The sequence below is a fragment of the Panulirus ornatus genome, chromosome 1 (genome assembly GCF_036320965.1).
Source record: "Panulirus ornatus isolate Po-2019 chromosome 1, ASM3632096v1, whole genome shotgun sequence".
In the NCBI taxonomy this organism is placed as follows: domain Eukaryota; kingdom Metazoa; phylum Arthropoda; class Malacostraca; order Decapoda; family Palinuridae; genus Panulirus; species Panulirus ornatus.
In genome coordinates, this window is record NC_092224.1 from 88,158,684 (window position 1) to 88,178,783 (window position 20,100).

General features: G+C 51.5%; 1 protein-coding gene across 1 annotated transcript in view; it reads right to left on the reverse strand.

Annotated features, from left to right (window-relative positions):
• Nucleotides 1-97, reverse strand: part of peb (zinc finger protein pebbled) — a 674,329-nt gene extending 674,232 nt beyond the window's left edge. The window contains exon 1 of the mRNA XM_071665418.1: nucleotides 71-97. The gene's annotated coding sequence lies outside the window, so the exon portion shown is untranslated. The remainder of the gene's footprint in view (nucleotides 1-70) is intronic.
• Between the last annotated feature and the right edge of the window lie 20,003 nt (nucleotides 98-20,100).

Sequence of the window (20,100 nt, forward strand, 5' to 3'; positions counted from 1 at the left end):
CCACGTCTCCAGGACCGGAGTGATGCACACTGTGTTACGAAACTGCGAGTGAAAAGTGACGTAAACTCACCTGTGTAACGGAAGCCCGGGTGTCGAACCCTCTGCAACAGAAGAGAAAAAAAAAATATAAATAAAAGAGTTGGAATGAACTCACACAAATGAGAGATCTGCAGGAGTCTGTCTCGTGACATGATACACTACTTGATGTGTTAATATATACACATAACAGATGAGACAGACAAAAATCATTTCTAGTGTATCTACTCTTTATACTAATATATCACTGATATGTATTATTTCATTATGTTATTATTATTATTATCATTATCATTATTATTATTATTATTATTATTATTATTATTATTATTATCATTATCATTACTATTATTATCATTATCATTATCACTATTATTATTATTATCACTATTATTATTATTATTATATTGATATCATCATAAGTATTATCATTATATTATTATCATACTTAATCGCTGTTTCCCGCTTCAGCGAAGTAGCGCCAGGAAACAGACGAAGAATGGCCCATCCACTCATATGCACGTATATATACATGAACGCCCATACACGCACATATACCTATATGTACATATCAACATATACATATACTTACATACATATACACAAGATATATACATTTACACACATGCACATATTCATACTTGCTTGCCTTCATCCACTCCCGTCGCTACCCCGCCACACAGGAAATAGTGTCGCTATACCCTGCTTCACTGTAGACACACAATCATGTGTATGACAGACGGAGATAAAAACACCGGAGAAATGAAGGGGTAACTGCTAGACCTTTCGCTGACCACATCTTCAGGCAACATGAGAGAAAGGTAAGGTAACAAAGTGTTAATACAGGAGATAAGTAAAGGAATTCCAGCAGCAAAAGACTGCTACTGGGTCCCTTTGAAGCTGTTTGTTACACTGGAATGGTGTCGTAAAGTAGAAAGCAATGCAGAAAATTCACAGAGAATCATATATATATATATATATATATATATATATATATATATATATATATATATATATATATATATATATATATATATATTTTTTTTTTTTTTTTTTTCATACTATTCGCCATTTCCCGCCTCAGCGAGGTAGCGTTAAGAACAGAGGACTGGGCCTCTGAGGTAACATCCTCGCCCGGCCCCCTTCTCTGTTCCTTCCTTTGGAAAATTAAAAAAAAAAAAATGAGAGGGGAAGATTTCCAGCCTCCCGCTCCCTTCCCTTTTAGTCGCCTTCTACGACACGCAGGGAATACGTAGGAAGTATTCTTTCTCCCCTGTCCCCAGGGATAATATATATATATATATATATATATATATATATATATATATATATATATATATATATATATATATATATATATATATATATCATCCCAGGGGATGGGGAGAAAGAATACTTCCTACGTATTTCCAGCGTGTCGTAAAAGGCGACTTAAAGGCGACTTAAGTAGATAATAATAATAATGATAATAATAATAATGATAATGATAATAATAATAATGATAATAATAACAAAAAAATAATAATAATAATAATAATAATAATAATAATAATAATAATAATAATAATAATAATAATAATAACAGCAATGATAATAATGAAAATAATAATGATAATAATAATAATAATAATAATAATAATAATAATAATAATAATAATAATAATGATAATATTGATAATAATGATAATAATGATAACAATGATAATAGCAATAATAATAATAATAATAATAATAATAATGATAATAATAATAATAATAATAATAACAATAATAATAACAATAATAACGACAATAATGACAATAATAATGATAATAAAACTCTAATACCACATGACCATAGAGACGATCAAGAAGCAGCCAACAGGCAAATTACCCCAGTAATGACCCGGCCCCGCAAGCCTCAGCCTAGCTACCCCAGACAAGCAGACCTGAGCACCCAGGTCGTGGATGTACAATCACTGGTAACTAGAGCGGCATTCAGGAGGGGGGGGGGGGGCGGCGGCGACCTGATCGGTGGTTGAGGCAGCTGGACCAATCGCATCCACGGAGCACCTGAGACAGATGATGAAGTGGGGGAGGGAGGGTGGTGATGGAGAGCAGGTGTTGGGGAGGCTGGAGGAGGGGATGGATGACAGGTGTTGGGGAGGCTGGAGGAAGGGATGGATCACAGGTGTTGGGGAGGCTGAAGGAGGGGATGGATGACAGGTGTTGGGGAGGCTGGAGGAGGGGATGGATCACAGGTGTTGGGGAGGCTGGAGGAGGGGATGGATCACAGGTGTTGGGGAGGCTGGAGGAGGGGATGGATCACAGGTGTTGGGGAGGCTGGAGGAGGGGATGGATCACAGGTGTTGGGGAGGCTGGAGGAGGGGATGGATCACAGGTGTTGGGGAGGCTGGAGGAGGGGATGGATGACAGGTGTTGGGGAGGCTGGAGGAGGGGATGGATCACAGGTGTTGGGGAGGCTGGAGGAGGGGATGGATGACAGGTGTTGGGGAACACGACGCCCAATGGACGACGCCCAATGGACGACGCCCTATGGAACACGACGCCCTATGGGCTAATCGAGTACTCTTAAAACGGGAATATTCCCTCTGTTGGACGTCCTGTTAACAGAAACCATATACCGTTGGCAGGAGGTCTCTCTCTCTCTCTCTCTCTCTCTCTCTCTCTCTCTCTCTCTCTCTCTCTCTCTCTCTCTCTCTCTCTCTCTCTCAACTCCTCGTTCCTCTCCCTCCTACAGATCTCAACCCTGTACCTTGTTTTCAACTCCCCCCCGCCCCTCCCCTTCCCTCCCTCCCCCCACCTCCCCCCCAACCACCACAACCTCCCCCCCCCCCATGTCCACAGGAGCCCTTCCTACCTCCAAACCTCTTCCTCGTCGTCAGCTGCCCTCCTGACGAAGGTGGTGGCGGCTGTAGTGGCGGTAGTCAGACTCTCCCACGACCCTAAGACGACCTCTTCCGGTCGTGAGTCTCGCCTCATACAACCACCACCATCCCCCTCCTACACACACACACACACACACACACACACACAGTGAGGTGAGGTTTCGTCTTAATAAATGTGGCATTTTTCGCTCAACTTCCTACAGCGGGTCGTGTCCGACTCAAAGAGTTCAGGTCTCGTTGTCCAAAGTCTCGTTGTTCAAAGTCTCGTTGTTCAAAGTCTCAGTGTTCAAAGTCTCGTTGTACAAAGTCTCGTTGTACAAAGTCTCGTTTTTTCAAAGTCTCGTTGTTCAAAGTCTCGCTGTTCAAAGTCTCGTTGTTCAAAGTCTCGTTGTTCAAAGTCTCGGTGTTCAAAGTCTCGGTGTTCAAAGTCTCGTTGTTCAAAGTCTCGTTGTTCAAAGTCTCGTTGTTCAAAGTCTCGGTGTTCAAAGTCTCGGTGTTCAAAGTCTCGGTGTTCAGATATCGGTGTTCAGATCCCGGGTACTTGTCTTACTGTTCACGTTTTGCCGTGTTCAGAGTTCTGTGTGCAGATCTCGATATGAAGATCTCTGTGTTCAGGTCTCGGGTTTCTCAGGTTAAGGGGTGTTCAGGTCCCGGGTTTCAGGTCCCGGGTGCACAGGACCAGGGGTGTTCAAGTCTGGGTGTTCATTTCTTCGTGTTCTAAACAGTGGGTGCCCTGAGTGTTCTTTACGTCCGTTCTCCAGAACGCATCGGGAACGTATGAACGCATACGTTCACATCATACGTTGCAACATGTCTCTCCTCTCCAAAGGCCAATCTAAAGCAGCAAAAAATAAGTCATGATCATTCTAATTTTACCTTATATTTGTACTACCTAAACCCCTCAGTAATGGTCACTGCTATGATCAATAGAGTTAAATTCATTGCAAAATAACACACACACATATATATATATATATATATATATTCTTTCTTTCTTTCAAACTATTCGCCATTTCCCGCGTTAGCAAGGTAGCGTTAAGAACAGAGGACTGGGCCTCTGAGGGAATATCCTCACCTGGGAGCGAGTGACTGGAAATCCTCCCCTCTCGTTTCTTTTTTTTTAATTTTCCAAAAGAAGGAACAGAGAAGGAGGCCAGGTGAGGATATTCCCTCATAGGCCCAGCCATCTGTTCTTAACGCTACCTCGCTATCGCGGGAAAAGGCGAATAGTGTGAAAGAAAAAAAAGAATATATATATATATATATATATATATATATATATATATATATATATATATATATATATATATATATTCATTCATTTTTGGTACGCCAATGGTTTCCTTTACTATATATATATATATATATATATATATATATATATATATATATATATATATATATATATATATATATATATGTATATATATATATATATATATATATATATATATATATATATACTTTTGCTTGTAAGGCGTTTGAAATGGCTCATGGGCTCTGCCCGGCCGTGTGTGTGTGTGTGTGTGTGTGTGTGTGTGTGGTTTCAGTAATGTCGAGGACGCTGCTAGCGGTAAGGGCGTTTAGAGATGTCATGCTAACAGGACTTTCCCCCGTGTACCACACAAGCTCACGGTTACGTCCAAAACCACTATATTCCCCCGTGCAAGATCTTCAACAGCTGATCTATTTCTTTTTTTCTTCTCCATGTTGACCATCGTTCCAATAATGATATAAACATTTCCTCGTACTAATTGACATTAAAGTGATATTAAATCCGTTTGATAATCCATAAATCCGTTTGATAATCCAGATAGTAACTATAAATCAACCACTCCATCATAAGCTGGTTTAAAAAGAGGGATTACTATAATCTATTTTCTAACCTAACGTTGAGAGAGGGATAGTGTGAAAGTCTTTGAAGACTGTGATAATCGTCAATAATTCCCGAGCCAAATGAGGATAAAGATGATTAAGGTTCTCTTTAACACGACCCTTGAAATGCACGACTGCCTGGGGGGGGGGGGGGGGTTGTTATGATTCGACCTTTGACCTAAACTTTAAGGGTCGTGTTAAAGTTGACGTCATCATACCTGCACCAATCGTGCTATCGTACTTAGTGGTCGTGCCCTGGGTGGTCGTGGAGGGAGGGTCGTACCGTCGTGCCGTACGGTCATAACGATTCATGTGCTATGGTCGTACCATCGTGCTCTAGGAGGGAGTGTCGTTACCGTCGTGTTGTATGGTCGTACCGTCGTGCTCTATGGTCATACCGTCGTGCTCTATGGTCGTACCGTCGTGCTTGTATGGTCGTAACGTCGCGCTCTAAGGTCGTACCGTCGTGCTCTATGGTCGTACCGTCGTGCTCTATGGTCGTACCGTCGTGCTTAAGAGAATGATTGATTCTAAACTCAAAATTTGCAAAGAAAATTACTCAACCAGAGGAAGAACCATTTATGACCCCCACTCCTCCCTCAGCGTTACATACCGTTACGCGGAAAGACAAAATACGGTCGGTCTTCACCCCCCCCCCCTGCATTACGTACTTCGACGTAAGAACAACAAGTGATTCTGCTGTAACTACCGATACATCAAACAACCCGCGTGCGAACGATACTCACATCCCTGGATGAACAATTACCACACTCCATGACAGGTTGCCATGACTAGTTCCAGTGTCCCCTCATCTTCCTCGTCCCAGATATTTCATTTCGAAATCTCATTATTTTCTTTCTTTCTCCAGCGGGATACAGCCACACCACACCTGCTCAAGACAGACACGAGACCTGACAGCACCCCCCGAGCCGCACCTCTCTTATATTATATTACATTATATATATATATATATATATATATATATATATATATATATATATATATATGTTTATGGATGGGGTTGTTAGGGAGGTAAAGGCAAGAGTTTTGGAAAGAGGGGCAAGTATGAAGTCTGTTGGGGATGAGAGAGCTTGGGAAGTGAGTCAGTTGTTGTTCGCTGATGATACAGCGCTGGTGGCTGATTCATGTGAGAAACTGCAGAAGCTGGTGACGGAGTTTGATAAAGTGTGTGGAAGAAGAAAGTTAAGAGTAAATGTGAATAAGAGCAAGGTTATTAGGTACAGTAGGGTTGAGGGTCAAGTAAATTGGGAGGTGAGTTTGAATGGAGAAAAACTGGAGGAAGTGAAGTGTTTTAGATATCTGGGAGTGGATCTGGCAGCGGATGGAACCATGGAAGCAGAAGTGGACCATAGGGTGGGGGAGGGGGCGAAAATTCTGGGAGCCTTGAAGAATGTGTGGAAGTCGAGAACATTATCTCGGAAAGCAAAAATGGGTATGTTTGAAGGAATAGTGGTTCCAACAATGTTGTATGGTTGCGAGGCGTGGGCTATGGATAGAGTTGTGCGCAGGAGGATGGATGTGCTGGAAATGAGATGTCTGAGGACAATGTGTGGTGTGAGGTGGTTTGATCGAGTAAGTAACGTAAGGGTGAGAGAGATGTGTGGAAATAAAAAGAGCGTGGTTGAGAGAGCAGAAGAGGGTGTTTTGAAATGGTTTGGGCACATGGAGAGAATGAGTGAGGAAAGGTTGATCAAGAGGACATATGTGTCAGAGGTGGAGGGAACGAGGAGAAGAGGGAGACCAAATTGGAGGTGGAAAGATGGAGTGAAAAAGATTTTGTGTGATCGGGGCCTGAACTTGCAGGAGGGTGAAAGGAGGGCAAGGAATAGAGTGAATTGGAGCAATGTGGTATACCGGGGTTGACGTGCTGTCAGTGGATTGAATCAAGGCATGTGAAGCGTCTGGGGTAAACCATGGAAAGCTGTGTAGGTATGTATATTTGCGTGTGTGGACGTATGTATATACATGTGTATGGGGGGGGGGTTGGGCCATTTCTTTCGTCTGTTTCCTTGCGCTACCTCGCAAACGCGGGAGACAGCGACAAAGTATAAAAAAAAAAAAAAAAAAAAAAATATATATATATATATATATATATATATATATATATATATATATATATATATATATATATATATATATATATATATCAGATCAACTCCTCCCCCCCTCGTGTCCATTCAGCCTGGCTGACCACACCACCGTCAGGGCCGACCCAAGAGCACACCCATCCCCGCCCACGCCTGGCTTATCGTGGACCGAGGTCTCCAGGCTACACAGGTGCGTGCGTGGCGGAGGACGTCCCGTCCCTGGTGGGGGCCTGGGTAACGCCATTGTATTCCCTTACGACTCCAGATTATGGGTGACTCCCACCTCGGTCGGTGACATGATTCCGAGACGTGACCTCCCTGACCCGGGAGAGGATGCGCCGTAACCGTGGGAAGCCTAAGGATCGGCTCACACCGCCTTTAATTACGAAAACAAATAAGCGTAAGTAGGAGGAGGAGGCGGAGGAGGCGGAGGAGGAGGCAGGACCTACCGAGGCCTACACTGACCCACCACCAAGCTTATTGGCATGGGAGCGCTTGCGGTCGGTCGCATGGTACCCCAGCCCTCCCCCCGCACAACTCCTTTCTCATGGGGTCGTCCGTGAAGACTCTGAGGAGGAGGGTGGTGATGTCTTCAAAACCTCTCGTGATGTAAGGTTGATCGAAAGCAACGTTCATGATATATGTCGAATATTTTTTGGCAATTCATGAATGAATGACTACTCATTCTTAAAAAAGATATTATATACCTGATAAACGTGCAAACACACACACACACACACACACACACACACACACCACCTAGATTCAGTGCTACTTTCTCAAGACCGACTCTCGGTTGAGCCAATAAGACAATCAACTGTTATTCTTAGACGACTCGGGGATGTGATGTGCATGAGCCAGACAAATAGAGGACGATGAACAGAGAAAGGCAGGTGTTACCGGACTCCTACTGCTCGAAGTTACACAGCGAGTGAAAAGACATCTTTAACGACGCTGTCTCTATCAACGAGAAGCACAGACTCGACGGAGAACTCCTCATTCTACAGAAGTCCACATATCCCTGCTTCTGGAAGTAGCGCAGCATTGGGCTGCAGGAACGTTTATGAAAAAGGTCTTTGGAAGCACCAAGACGATTTCATAAAAAATGGACCTACGGTACAGACGAAAAATAGAAAAGATAAGCCATGTCTTGAATGTACAGACCAGGCTATGCCAAACCTGTTATCAAACACGCACAGCCAAGCAAGGCCATAACATTTCTTTTTCTAAATCAGAAGATGAACGATACGAGGCAGAGTATCACGAAGAACGGATCACTGTGGCTAAACCCAGAGGAAGGAAGCGAGAAATCGAAAAGAACAGATCCTCCGAGACCATAAGGCTGGGCGAGGTTATTCTAAGAAGCAGTTGATGGACGAGCAAGATCAACTGAGGAATCAAAATTGACAACATATGTCATCAGACGGGAGTGGAGGAAGTTGGGGATGTGAGAGAGAGGGTCAGAGATGCCGTGAACCTAGAAAGTACATCAGTTTAAAGGAATCAGAAAACAATATTGACTACTTCTACAGCTTCGAGGCTGCGCTACCATCAGCAGCAGGGACAGGAGAGGTTCGTTTGGAGTGGGGGTATGACCTCCTCACCGAGACTGCACGCACTGCCTCTCCTCGACTTACAATTCTACAGTGAGAGATCGACCTCACACCACTGACCTACCGGGTACCGAACACGGCAAGAGCATCATCATCCACCACGACCCTACCAACAACCACTCCACCACCAGTTACCACACCAGGAGGGACACCGTCACCGTTACCACCACCACCGCCACAACCACCGCCGCCGTCGCCGGCGGCAGCGTCGGCGGCGGCAGGTCATCTAGTCTCTCCCAGATTCCGTGAGTGTGGGTCGCGCGACTTCCGCCGGCAGCGGGTGTGGGTGTGTGTGTGTGTGTGTGTGTGGGAGGGAGGGAGTGGTTGAGGTGGGAGGGAGGGAGTGGTTGAGGTGGGAGGGAGGGAGTGGGTGTGTGGTTGAGGAGGAGGGAGGGAGGGAGGAGGTATACCACCTGCATCAACATTACGGAAGCGTTGAGGGTCCCTCAGGCACCAGGATGGTAGCACAACCACCACCAGCTGCGGCACGACCCGCACCACCACCACCAGCTGCGGCACGACCCGCACCACCACCACCACCAGGGGCGGCAGTACCATCGTCAACAGTGGGTAATGTCAACTCTACCTCACACACACACACACACCGCCATGCCTGACATGGTTGTTAGCTGGGTTAGCTTAGTTGGGTTAGCCGGGATGGTTGAGTTAGCTGGGTTAGCTGGGTTAGCTTAGTTGGGCTAGCTGGGTTAACTGAAGGAGATTGGTACATGGGTCAACATGGCTTCGCTGCTGAGGCAGCCACAGGAAGGCCGGGTATGAAGGAAGCGAGGAGGAGGAGAAGACGAGGAGGATAAGGAGGAAAGGAAAAGGAAGAGGAGGAAAAGAGAAGGGAGAGGAAAAGAAAAGAAAAGACAGAGACAAATCAGAAGAGGAGGTGCGAGAAACAAGGCTTAAGATGCAGAGAAAAATATAAGAAAACACCCAACTGCCTCTTATGTTACAGTGCTTCCCTCTTCCCTGAAGCAGCCACACGAGGATTGACCGTTATGATACCTCCCTCCCTCCCTCACTCCCTCACTCTCTCTCCTCAAACAGCGAAGGGGCACAAGTCTCTTAAATCCAACCATCCATCCATCTATCTATCCCTCTTCTTGCAGCCTTTTTGCCTTTCAGTGTCAGGTCTACATAAACACTAGAAGAGTTGTAATCAATTTCAATATATATATATATATTCCTATGAATCCACGGGAAAAAGGAAACACGATAAGTTCCTAAGTGCACTTTCGTATAGTAATCACATCATCATGGGAGATGCAAGAAAGAATATAACAGTCAGTTGATATACAACGAAGACACGTAGCTAGTTCGCTATTCGGTAAACAACTCTGTCGACATTTATATATATATCTTTTCTTTCATACTATTCGCCATTTCCCACGTTAGCGAGGTAGCATTAAGAACAGAGGACTGGACCTTTGAGGGAATATCCTCACCTGGCCCCCTTCTCTGTTCCTTCTTTTGGAAATTAAAAAAAAATAAAAGAAGATAGGGAAGGATTTCCAGCCCCCATATATATATATATATATATATATATATATATCCACAGACGACCTTTTGTGTCAACGGGGTGGAAGTCTGCTCTGTGTGTTACTTCGGCGTCGCCGGAGATACTTGGAGGAGCGGAAAGGAACGCTGCCGCTGGGAAAGTTACGTGGGTGTTGAGCAAGCTACTTGGGGTGTTCCGGACGTACGTGAAGGAATGGAAAGCAACACCGGCGCTTGGAACCGTGGGTGCTGGGCAGGCTGGTGCTCGGGTGATGAACGTGCTTCATACCTGCTGAGGAAGGTACAATGATGCTGAGGATCCTAGGTGACCACTGAGGCAGTTAGAGGTGATGAGAACAATACGCAGCGCTGAGAAACCTGGACTCAGGTGATGAGGAACATGAGTAGGTAATGAGGAAGACAGGTCCAGAGAAGGAAGTCGACATGAGGGTAGTGAGGCAGCTCAGAAGGAGCAGCTGACGCGACTGTGAGGGAAGCTATGAGGTGGTCGGTGGTAGATGCATGAGAGGTGAGGGAGGGGAGGAAAGACATGAATGTTGGGGGTGTCGAGGTGGGCTTGGAGTAGGAGCTTCTGCTGGTGCTGAGGAAACTACACACACTCTAAGGGAATTTACACTCGTTTTCAGGAGCTACGTGGGTGTTTTAACCCAGCCCCGTGAGCAGTGAGGGAGAAGGTAGATGGATTATACTGAGCGCCCCATGAGCTGTGAGGGAGATGGTAGATGGATGATACTGATCCCCGTAAGCAGTGAGGGAGAAGGTAGATGGACAATACTGAGCACCGTGAGCTGTGAGGGAGCAGCTAGGTGGATGACACTCAGCCCCTTGAGCAGTGAGGGAGGAGGAAGATGGACAATACTGAGCCCCGTGAGTAGTGAGGGAGAAGGTAGATGGACAATACTGAGCACTCGTGAGCAGTGAGGGAGAAGGTAGATGGATAATACTGAGCCCCGTGAGTAGTGAGGGAGAAGGTAGGTGGATAATAATGAGCACCCGTGAGCAGTGAGGGAGAAGGTAGATGGACAGTAAGAATTCTGGAGCAGCACAAGTGAGATAGGAGCAAGACCCTGCCCTGCGGTACCTCACCTCCACTATCATTATACCGCCTCCCCCCCAACAACCCGAGCGGGACGTGCCTCCTCGCCCCGGCCGCCACAGGGAAGACCTCAAGCCGAAAAGGAAAACCACGTGTAGAGTCTCATTGCACATGGACACAGGAGCATGACTGTCACCTCCCCATGAATCTGTCACTCCATTGAGCGTTCTCCCCCCCCCTCTCTCTCTCTCTCTCTCTCTCTCTCTCTCTCTCTCTCTCTCTCTCTCTCTCTCGCTATCTATCTATCTATCTATCTATCTATCTATCTATCTATCTATCTATCTATCTATCTATCTATATAATATATATATATATATATATATATATATATATATATATATATATATATATATATATATATATATATATGTGTGTGTGTGTGTGTGTGTGAAAGCCTAGCGGGACAAAAGAAAGATACGAGAGTGAACCCTCCTTGTTCGATCTACACTTGAATTTCTGTATATTTTTCTCCCTCTTTATTACCGTCATTATTACTTACAAATTTTCGTAACAAGCATGACTATTTGTCGAAGGAGCCTATCATACGTGGCTAAGCCTCATAAGCTACTCCCTCGTTCAACCTAATGACAGCACGTCGTCCCCCATATACCTTATCCAACCAATTCACGCTCCTCTTCCTCCTGAACCCTTGGACACTCATACCCTAAAGCTTCCTTAGCTAAATTCCCTCCATCTCTTCGACCTCTCCTTCCCCCCATTCTCCCCCTTCCCCCAACCCCTTCCCACTTCTGACACACATATTCTCATCGTCTTTCTACACTCAACGTCTCCACACACCCAAACCTTCTCAGCACATCCTGGTCGGGGTCTTGCAAAGTCAGACAATACTCACCAGAACAACCCCTCTCTCTGACGCTTGTCATTCCTCACCATGTCACCCTGTCTCGCACCACATATCGTTCTCAGGCATTTCATTTCCACCACATCCGTCCTCGTCCATAGTCTGCGACCAAGCTCCAAAACCCACTTCCACGGAGTTCTCGTGGGACCACCTGTTCCTTCGGACACATCCATCTTCAGCCTTGAAAGACACAGTGGCCTCTCCTTCTCCACGCACGAACAGCTCGTCAGGGAGATGAAGCGAAACTCATCAGGTAGACTGTGATTATTAGGTATTGGCACAATCAAGCTGTTGGTGTACGAGGAAGGTAGATGACCCGTGGAAATAACTCATATGACACAGCTTTGACTAAAGACCCTTTGTGACTCCACCCGTAATCCTTTTACGTTACCGCTCACAAGGATGAGCACAAGGTGCACAACGAAGTTGTCGGGGACACCGGCACAAACCAGTCGATCTTCTACATGTTCCTCTTAATGCACCCAGGACCTTGCAGCCTCATCTACCGCCCTCTGCCTCACCTCAACCCTCGCGGTCCCACCCGCTACAACGTCCACCCCCTGGTCAATGAAGCACCTCACTTCCTATTCATTTCAACTTAAATCATCCTATACCCCCCTACTCATCCCTCGCCCCCTTTATTGCACCTCATCACCTCACTTTTGTTCACATTGAATGTCAACTTTCTCCTGCCACACATTCTCCAAACTCTTACCCTCCCGTCTCTCCTCTAACCCTCCTCTTCCCTCACAGCTCCAGCGTACTGTAGACCCGTCTCGCTCCAAGACCTTCACATTATCCTCCCCCTAAAAAAAAAAAAAAACCCACTCCGTCCATGAAGAGATTACACAGTCTTGGTGACATCACACATACATCCCTGACGTAGAGCACCGCTCTCCTGGAACCACTTACAGCTCCTCCCTTCCTCCTGACGCACGTGTCCCCCGATACAAACTCCTCACCGCCTCTACAGCAGCTCTCCTTCAGCGCCTGCCGTATAAGAGCTGTCCACTAGGCATCTCCCGTCAAGTCCTGTCATACGATTTCTCCAGGTCCATAAATGCTACATACAAGTCACTCACTTTCTCCGGGAATTTCTTATACAAATTCTTCATGGCAAAAACCTGGTCGCCAGGTCCTCTCACCTTCCCTGAAGTCGCACTGCTCCTCCCATCTCCTCCCATCCTACCATCTTCTCGACCGCCACTCCCCACAAACACCTTGTCAGGTATTCTAAACACACCTGTACCTCTGCAGTCTGATCATTCTACTCCTTTTTTTGTGCCATATACAAGGACACTTATGGATACCTTCTGCCAGACCTCTGGCAGAAGGTATCTAAGGCCACACAAATGTCGACCACATGAACTGACCAGCCAACAACACCGTCACCCGCTTTCTGGAAATACTTGTCGGCAATCCCACCCAAGCCTGCTGCTGTGCCATATATCAGGCTGGGTAATGCAAGAGGCGCTTACGGTACCAATATGGCTAGTACGAGGCACCTCGGGTACCAATATGGCTAGTAGGAGGCACCTAGGGTACCAATATGGCTAGTACGAGGCACCTAGGGTACCAATATGGCTAGTACGAGGCATCTAGGGTACCAAAATGGCTAGTACGAGGCATCTAGGGTACCAAAATGGCTACTACGAGGCATCTAGGGTACCAATATGGCTAGTAGGAGGCATCTAGGGTACCAGCCTGGTTGGTACGAGGTATCTAAGGTATGTACCATCTGGTTGGTACCACAGGATCAGTAAGGACTCCAGCTGTAGGTACCAGAGCTCTTACGAGAAACGTTACGTCCGTATGTCCGTCTGCACGACCATGCACGACCCTTAACGACGACGATACGATGATGTTAACTTTGAACACGACGGAACGACAGTTTAGCACGACCCTTGATACGGCCCTTGAGCACGACGGCACGACTCTTGAGCACGACGATACAACCCTTGAACACGACGGCATGTTCCTTGAGCACGACTGTGCGACCCTTAAACACGACAGTACGACCTTTGAGCACGACCCCTTGGTTATGATGCTCCGGCCTTTGACCTGACCCTTCACGGTCGTACAGGCCAGACAGTCAAACGCCAAACTATCATACCCAAGGTGTCGTAATCGTCGTGCTCAAGGGTCGTACATTTGTGTTTAAGGGTCGTACCGTCGTGCTCAAGGGTCATACCTTAGTTCTCAAGGGTCGTACCGTCGTGCTCAAGGGTCGTATCGTCATGCTCAAGGGTCGTAACGTCGTGCTCAAGGGTCGTACCGTCATGCTCAAGGGTCGTAACTTCGTGCTCAAGGGTCGTAACGGTGTGCTCAAGGGTCGTAACGTCGTGCTCAAGGGTCGTAACGTTGTGCTCAAGGGTCGTACCATCGTTCTTAAGACTTCTACTGTGTAAGTAAAAGGTCATACCTTCGTGCTCAAATGGTCGTACAATCGTGTTCAAGGGGCCCTACCGTCATGCTCAAGGGGTCGTAGAGTCGTGCTCAAGGGGGTCGTGTACCGTCGTCTTCGGGGATCTCTATCACCCACTGAGCCTGTAATCCTCGCCTTCTCACAATTCAACCAATCCTATCTGTCTATACCCTTACCTATTCACCTCCCACCCCTCCCGTGCCATTCCCGATGTTTGCTTCAACGCTGAGAGACAACACAATCCTCTCTCTCTCTCTCTCTCTCTCTCTCTCTCTCTCTCTCTCTCTCTCTCTCTCTCTCTCTCCCTCTCCCTCCTCCGTGCGGGGAAGCAACGCAACACGAAGCTTTTCTTAAGGAAAAGTGTTTCTCCCGAATGTTGTCGAAACGTCTTGGGGGCAGCAGGGAACCGGGTGGTCAAGGAACCGGGAGGTCAGGGAACCGGGTGGTCAAGGAACCGGGAGGTCAGGGAACCGGGTGGTCAAGGAACCGGGAGGTCAGGGAACCGGGAGGTCAGGGAACCGGGTGGTCAAGGAACCGGGAGGTCAGGGAACCGGGTGGTCAAGGAACCGGGAGGTCAGGGAACCGGGTGGTCAAGGAACCGGGAGGTCAGGGAACCGGGTGGTCAAGGAACCGGGAGGTCAGGGAACCGGGAGGTCAGGGAACCGGGTGGTCAAGGAACCGGGAGGTCAGGGAACCGGGAGGTCAGGGAACCGGGTGGTCAAGGAACCGGGAGGTCAGGGAACCGGGTGGTCAAGGAACCGGGAGGTCAGGGAACCGGGTGGTCAAGGAACCGGGAGGTCAGGGAACCGGGTGGTCAAGGAACCGGGAGGTCAGGGAACCGGGTGGTCAAGGAACCGGGAGGTCAGGGAACCGGGTGGTCAAGGAACCGGGAGGTCAGGGAACCGGGAGGTCAGGGAACCGGGTGGTCAAGGAACCGGGAGGTCAGGGAACCGGGTGGTCAAGGAACCGGGAGGTCAGGGAACCGGGTGGTCAAGGAACCGGGAGGTCAGGGAACCGGGAGGTCAGGGAACCGGGTGGTCAAGGAACCGGGAGGTCAGGGAACCGGGTGGTCAAGGAACCGGGAGGTCAGGGAACCGGGTGGTCAAGGAACCGGGAGGTCAGGGAACCGGGTGGTCAAGGAACCGGGAGGTCAGGGAACCGGGTGGTCAAGGAACCGGGAGGTCAGGGAACCGGGTGGTCAAGGAACCGGGAGGTCAGGGAACCGGGTGGTCAAGGAACCGGGAGGTCAGGGAACCGGGAGGTCAGGGAACCGGGAGGTCAGGGAACCGGGTGGTCAAGGAACCGGGAGGTCAGGGAACCGGGTGGTCAAGGAACCGGGAGGTCAGGGAACCGGGTGGTCAAGGAACCGGGAGGTCAGGGAACCGGGTGGTCAAGGAACCGGGAGGTCAGGGAACCGGGTGGTCAAGGAACCGGGAGGTCAGGGAACCGGGAGGTCAGGGAACCGGGAGGTCAGGGAACCGGGAGGTCAGGGAACCGGGAGGTCAGGGAACCGGGTGGTCAAGGAACCGGGAGGTCAGGGAACCGGGAGGTCAGGGAACCGGGTGGTCAAGGAACCGGGAGGTCAGGGAACCGGGAGGTCAGGGAACCGGGAGGTCAGGGAACCGGGAGGTCAGGGAACCGGGTGGTCAAGGAACCGGGAGGTCAGGGAACCGGGTGGTCAAGGAACCGGGAGGTCAGGGAACCGGGAGGTCAGGGAACCGGGTGGTCAAGGAACCGGGAGGTCAGGGAACCGGGAGGTCAGGGAACCGGGAGGTCAGGGAACCGGGTGGTCAAGGAACCGGGAGGTCAGGGAACCGGGTGGTCAAGGAACCGGGAGGTCAGGGAACCGGGTGGTCAAGGAACCGGGAGGTCAGGGAACCGGGTGGTCAAGGAACCGGGAGGTCAGGGAACCGGGTGGTCAAGGAACCGGGAGGTCAGGGAACCGGGAGGTCAGGGAACCGGGAGGTCAGGGAACCGGGAGGTCAGGGAACCGGGAGGTCAGGGAACCGGGTGGTCAAGGAACCGGGAGGTCAGGGAACCGGGTGGTCAAGGAACCGGGAGGTCAGGGAACCGGGAGGTCAGGGAACCGGGAGGTCAGGGAACCGGGTGGTCAAGGAACCGGGAGGTCAGGGAACCGGGAGGTCAGGGAACCGGGAGGTCAGGGAACCGGGTGGTCAAGGAACCGGGAGGTCAGGGAACCGGGTGGTCAAGGAACCGGGAGGTCAGGGAACCGGGTGGTCAAGGAACCGGGAGGTCAGGGAACCGGGTGGTCAAGGAACCGGGAGGTCAGGGAACCGGGTGGTCAAGGAACCGGGAGGTCAGGGAACCGGGTGGTCAAGGAACCGGGAGGTCAGGGAACCGGGTGGTCAAGGAACCGGGAGGTCAGGGAACCGGGTGGTCAAGGAACCGGGAGGTCAGGGAACCGGGTGGTCAAGGAACCGGGAGGTCAGGGAACCGGGAGGTCAGGGAACCGGGAGGTCAGGGAACCGGGAGGTCAGGGAACCGGGAGGTCAGGGAACCGGGAGGTCAGGGAACCGGGAGGTCAGGGAACCGGGTGGTCAAGGAACCGGGAGGTCAGGGAACCGGGTGGTCAAGGAACCGGGAGGTCAGGGAACCGGGTGGTCAAGGAACCGGGAGGTCAGGGAACCGGGTGGTCAAGGAACCGGGAGGTCAGGGAACCGGGTGGTCAAGGAACCGGGAGGTCAGGGAACCGGGTGGTCAAGGAACCGGGAGGTCAGGGAACCGGGTGGTCAAGGAACCGGGAGGTCAGGGAACCGGGTGGTCAAGGAACCGGGAGGTCAGGGAACCGGGTGGTCAAGGAACCGGGAGGTCAGGGAACCGGGAGGTCAGGGAACCGGGTGGTCAAGGAACCGGGAGGTCAGGGAACCGGGTGGTCAAGGAACCGGGAGGTCAGGGAACCGGGTGGTCAAGGAACCGGGAGGTCAGGGAACCGGGAGGTCAGGGAACCGGGTGGTCAAGGAACCGGGAGGTCAGGGAACCGGGTGGTCAAGGAACCGGGAGGTCAGGGAACCGGGTGGTCAAGGAACCGGGAGGTCAGGGAACCGGGTGGTCAAGGAACCGGGAGGTCAGGGAACCGGGAGGTCAGGGAACCGGGTGGTCAAGGAACCGGGAGGTCAGGGAACCGGGTGGTCAAGGAACCGGGAGGTCAGGGAACCGGGTGGTCAAGGAACCGGGAGGTCAGGGAACCGGGAGGTCAGGGAACCGGGTGGTCAAGGAACCGGGAGGTCAGGGAACCGGGTGGTCAAGGAACCGGGAGGTCAGGGAACCGGGTGGTCAAGGAACCGGGAGGTCAGGGAACCGGGTGGTCAAGGAACCGGGAGGTCAGGGAACCGGGTGGTCAAGGAACCGGGAGGTCAGGGAACCGGGTGGTCAAGGAACCGGGAGGTCAGGGAACCGGGTGGTCAAGGAACCGGGAGGTCAGGGAACCGGGTGGTCAAGGAACCGGGAGGTCAGGGAACCGGGAGGTCAGGGAACCGGGTGGTCAAGGAACCGGGAGGTCAGGGAACCGGGAGGTCAGGGAACCGGGAGGTCAGGGAACCGGGAGGTCAGGGAACCGGGTGGTCAAGGAACCGGGAGGTCAGGGAACCGGGTGGTCAAGGAACCGGGAGGTCAGGGAACCGGGTGGTCAAGGAACCGGGAGGTCAGGGAACCGGGTGGTCAAGGAACCGGGAGGTCAGGGAACCGGGAGGTCAGGGAACCGGGTGGTCAAGGAACCGGGAGGTCAGGGAACCGGGAGGTCAGGGAACCGGGTGGTCAAGGAACCGGGAGGTCAGGGAACCGGGTGGTCAAGGAACCGGGAGGTCAGGGAACCGGGTGGTCAAGGAACCGGGAGGTCAGGGAACCGGGTGGTCAAGGAACCGGGAGGTCAGGGAACCGGGAGGTCAGGGAACCGGGTGGTCAAGGAACCGGGAGGTCAGGGAACCGGGTGGTCAAGGAACCGGGAGGTCAGGGAACCGGGTGGTCAAGGAACCGGGAGGTCAGGGAACCGGGAGGTCAGGGAACCGGGTGGTCAAGGAACCGGGAGGTCAGGGAACCGGGAGGTCAGGGAACCGGGTGGTCAAGGAACCGGGAGGTCAGGGAACCGGGTGGTCAAGGAACCGGGAGGTCAGGGAACCGGGAGGTCAGGGAACCGGGAGGTCAGGGAACCGGGTGGTCAAGGAACCGGGAGGTCAGGGAACCGGGTGGTCAAGGAACCGGGAGGTCAGGGAACCGGGAGGTCAGGGAACCGGGAGGTCAGGGAACCGGGTGGTCAAGGAACCGGGAGGTCAGGGAACCGGGAGGTCAGGGAACCGGGAGGTCAGGGAACCGGGTGGTCAAGGAACCGGGAGGTCAGGGAACCGGGAGGTCAGGGAACCGGGTGGTCAAGGAACCGGGAGGTCAGGGAACCGGGAGGTCAGGGAACCGGGTGGTCAAGGAACCGGGAGGTCAGGGAACCGGGAGGTCAGGGAACCGGGAGGTCAGGGAACCGGGAGGTCAGGGAACCGGGAGGTCAGGGAACCGGGAGGTCAGGGAACCGGGTGGTCAAGGAACCGGGAGGTCAGGGAACCGGGAGGTCAGGGAACCGGGTGGTCAAGGAACCGGGAGGTCAGGGAACCGGGAGGTCAGGGAACCGGGAGGTCAGGGAACCGGGTGGTCAAGGAACCGGGAGGTCAGGGAACCGGGAGGTCAGGGAACCGGGTGGTCAAGGAACCGGGAGGTCAGGGAACCGGGAGGTCAGGGAACCGGGTGGTCAAGGAACCGGGAGGTCAGGGAACCGGGTGGTCAAGGAACCGGGAGGTCAGGGAACCGGGTGGTCAAGGAACCGGGAGGTCAGGGAACCGGGAGGTCAGGGAACCGGGAGGTCAGGGAACCGGGTGGTCAAGGAACCGGGAGGTCAGGGAACCGGGTGGTCAAGGAACCGGGAGGTCAGGGAACCGGGTGGTCAAGGAACCGGGAGGTCAGGGAACCGGGAGGTCAGGGAACCGGGTGGTCAAGGAACCGGGAGGTCAGGGAACCGGGAGGTCAGGGAACCGGGTGGTCAAGGAACCGGGAGGTCAGGGAACCGGGTGGTCAAGGAACCGGGAGGTCAGGGAACCGGGTGGTCAAGGAACCGGGAGGTCAGGGAACCGGGTGGTCAAGGAACCGGGAGGTCAGGGAACCGGGTGGTCAAGGAACCGGGAGGTCAGGGAACCGGGAGGTCAGGGAACCGGGTGGTCAAGGAACCGGGAGGTCAGGGAACCGGGTGGTCAAGGAACCGGGAGGTCAGGGAACCGGGTGGTCAAGGAACCGGGAGGTCAGGGAACCGGGTGGTCAAGGAACCGGGAGGTCAGGGAACCGGGTGGTCAAGGAACCGGGAGGTCAGGGAACCGGGTGGTCAAGGAACCGGGAGGTCAGGGAACCGGGTGGTCAAGGAACCGGGAGGTCAGGGAACCGGGTGGTCAAGGAACCGGGAGGTCAGGGAACCGGGAGGTCAGGGAACCGGGTGGTCAAGGAACCGGGAGGTCAGGGAACCGGGAGGTCAGGGAACCGGGAGGTCAGGGAACCGGGTGGTCAAGGAACCGGGAGGTCAGGGAACCGGGAGGTCAGGGAACCGGGTGGTCAAGGAACCGGGAGGTCAGGGAACCGGGAGGTCAGGGAACCGGGTGGTCAAGGAACCGGGAGGTCAGGGAA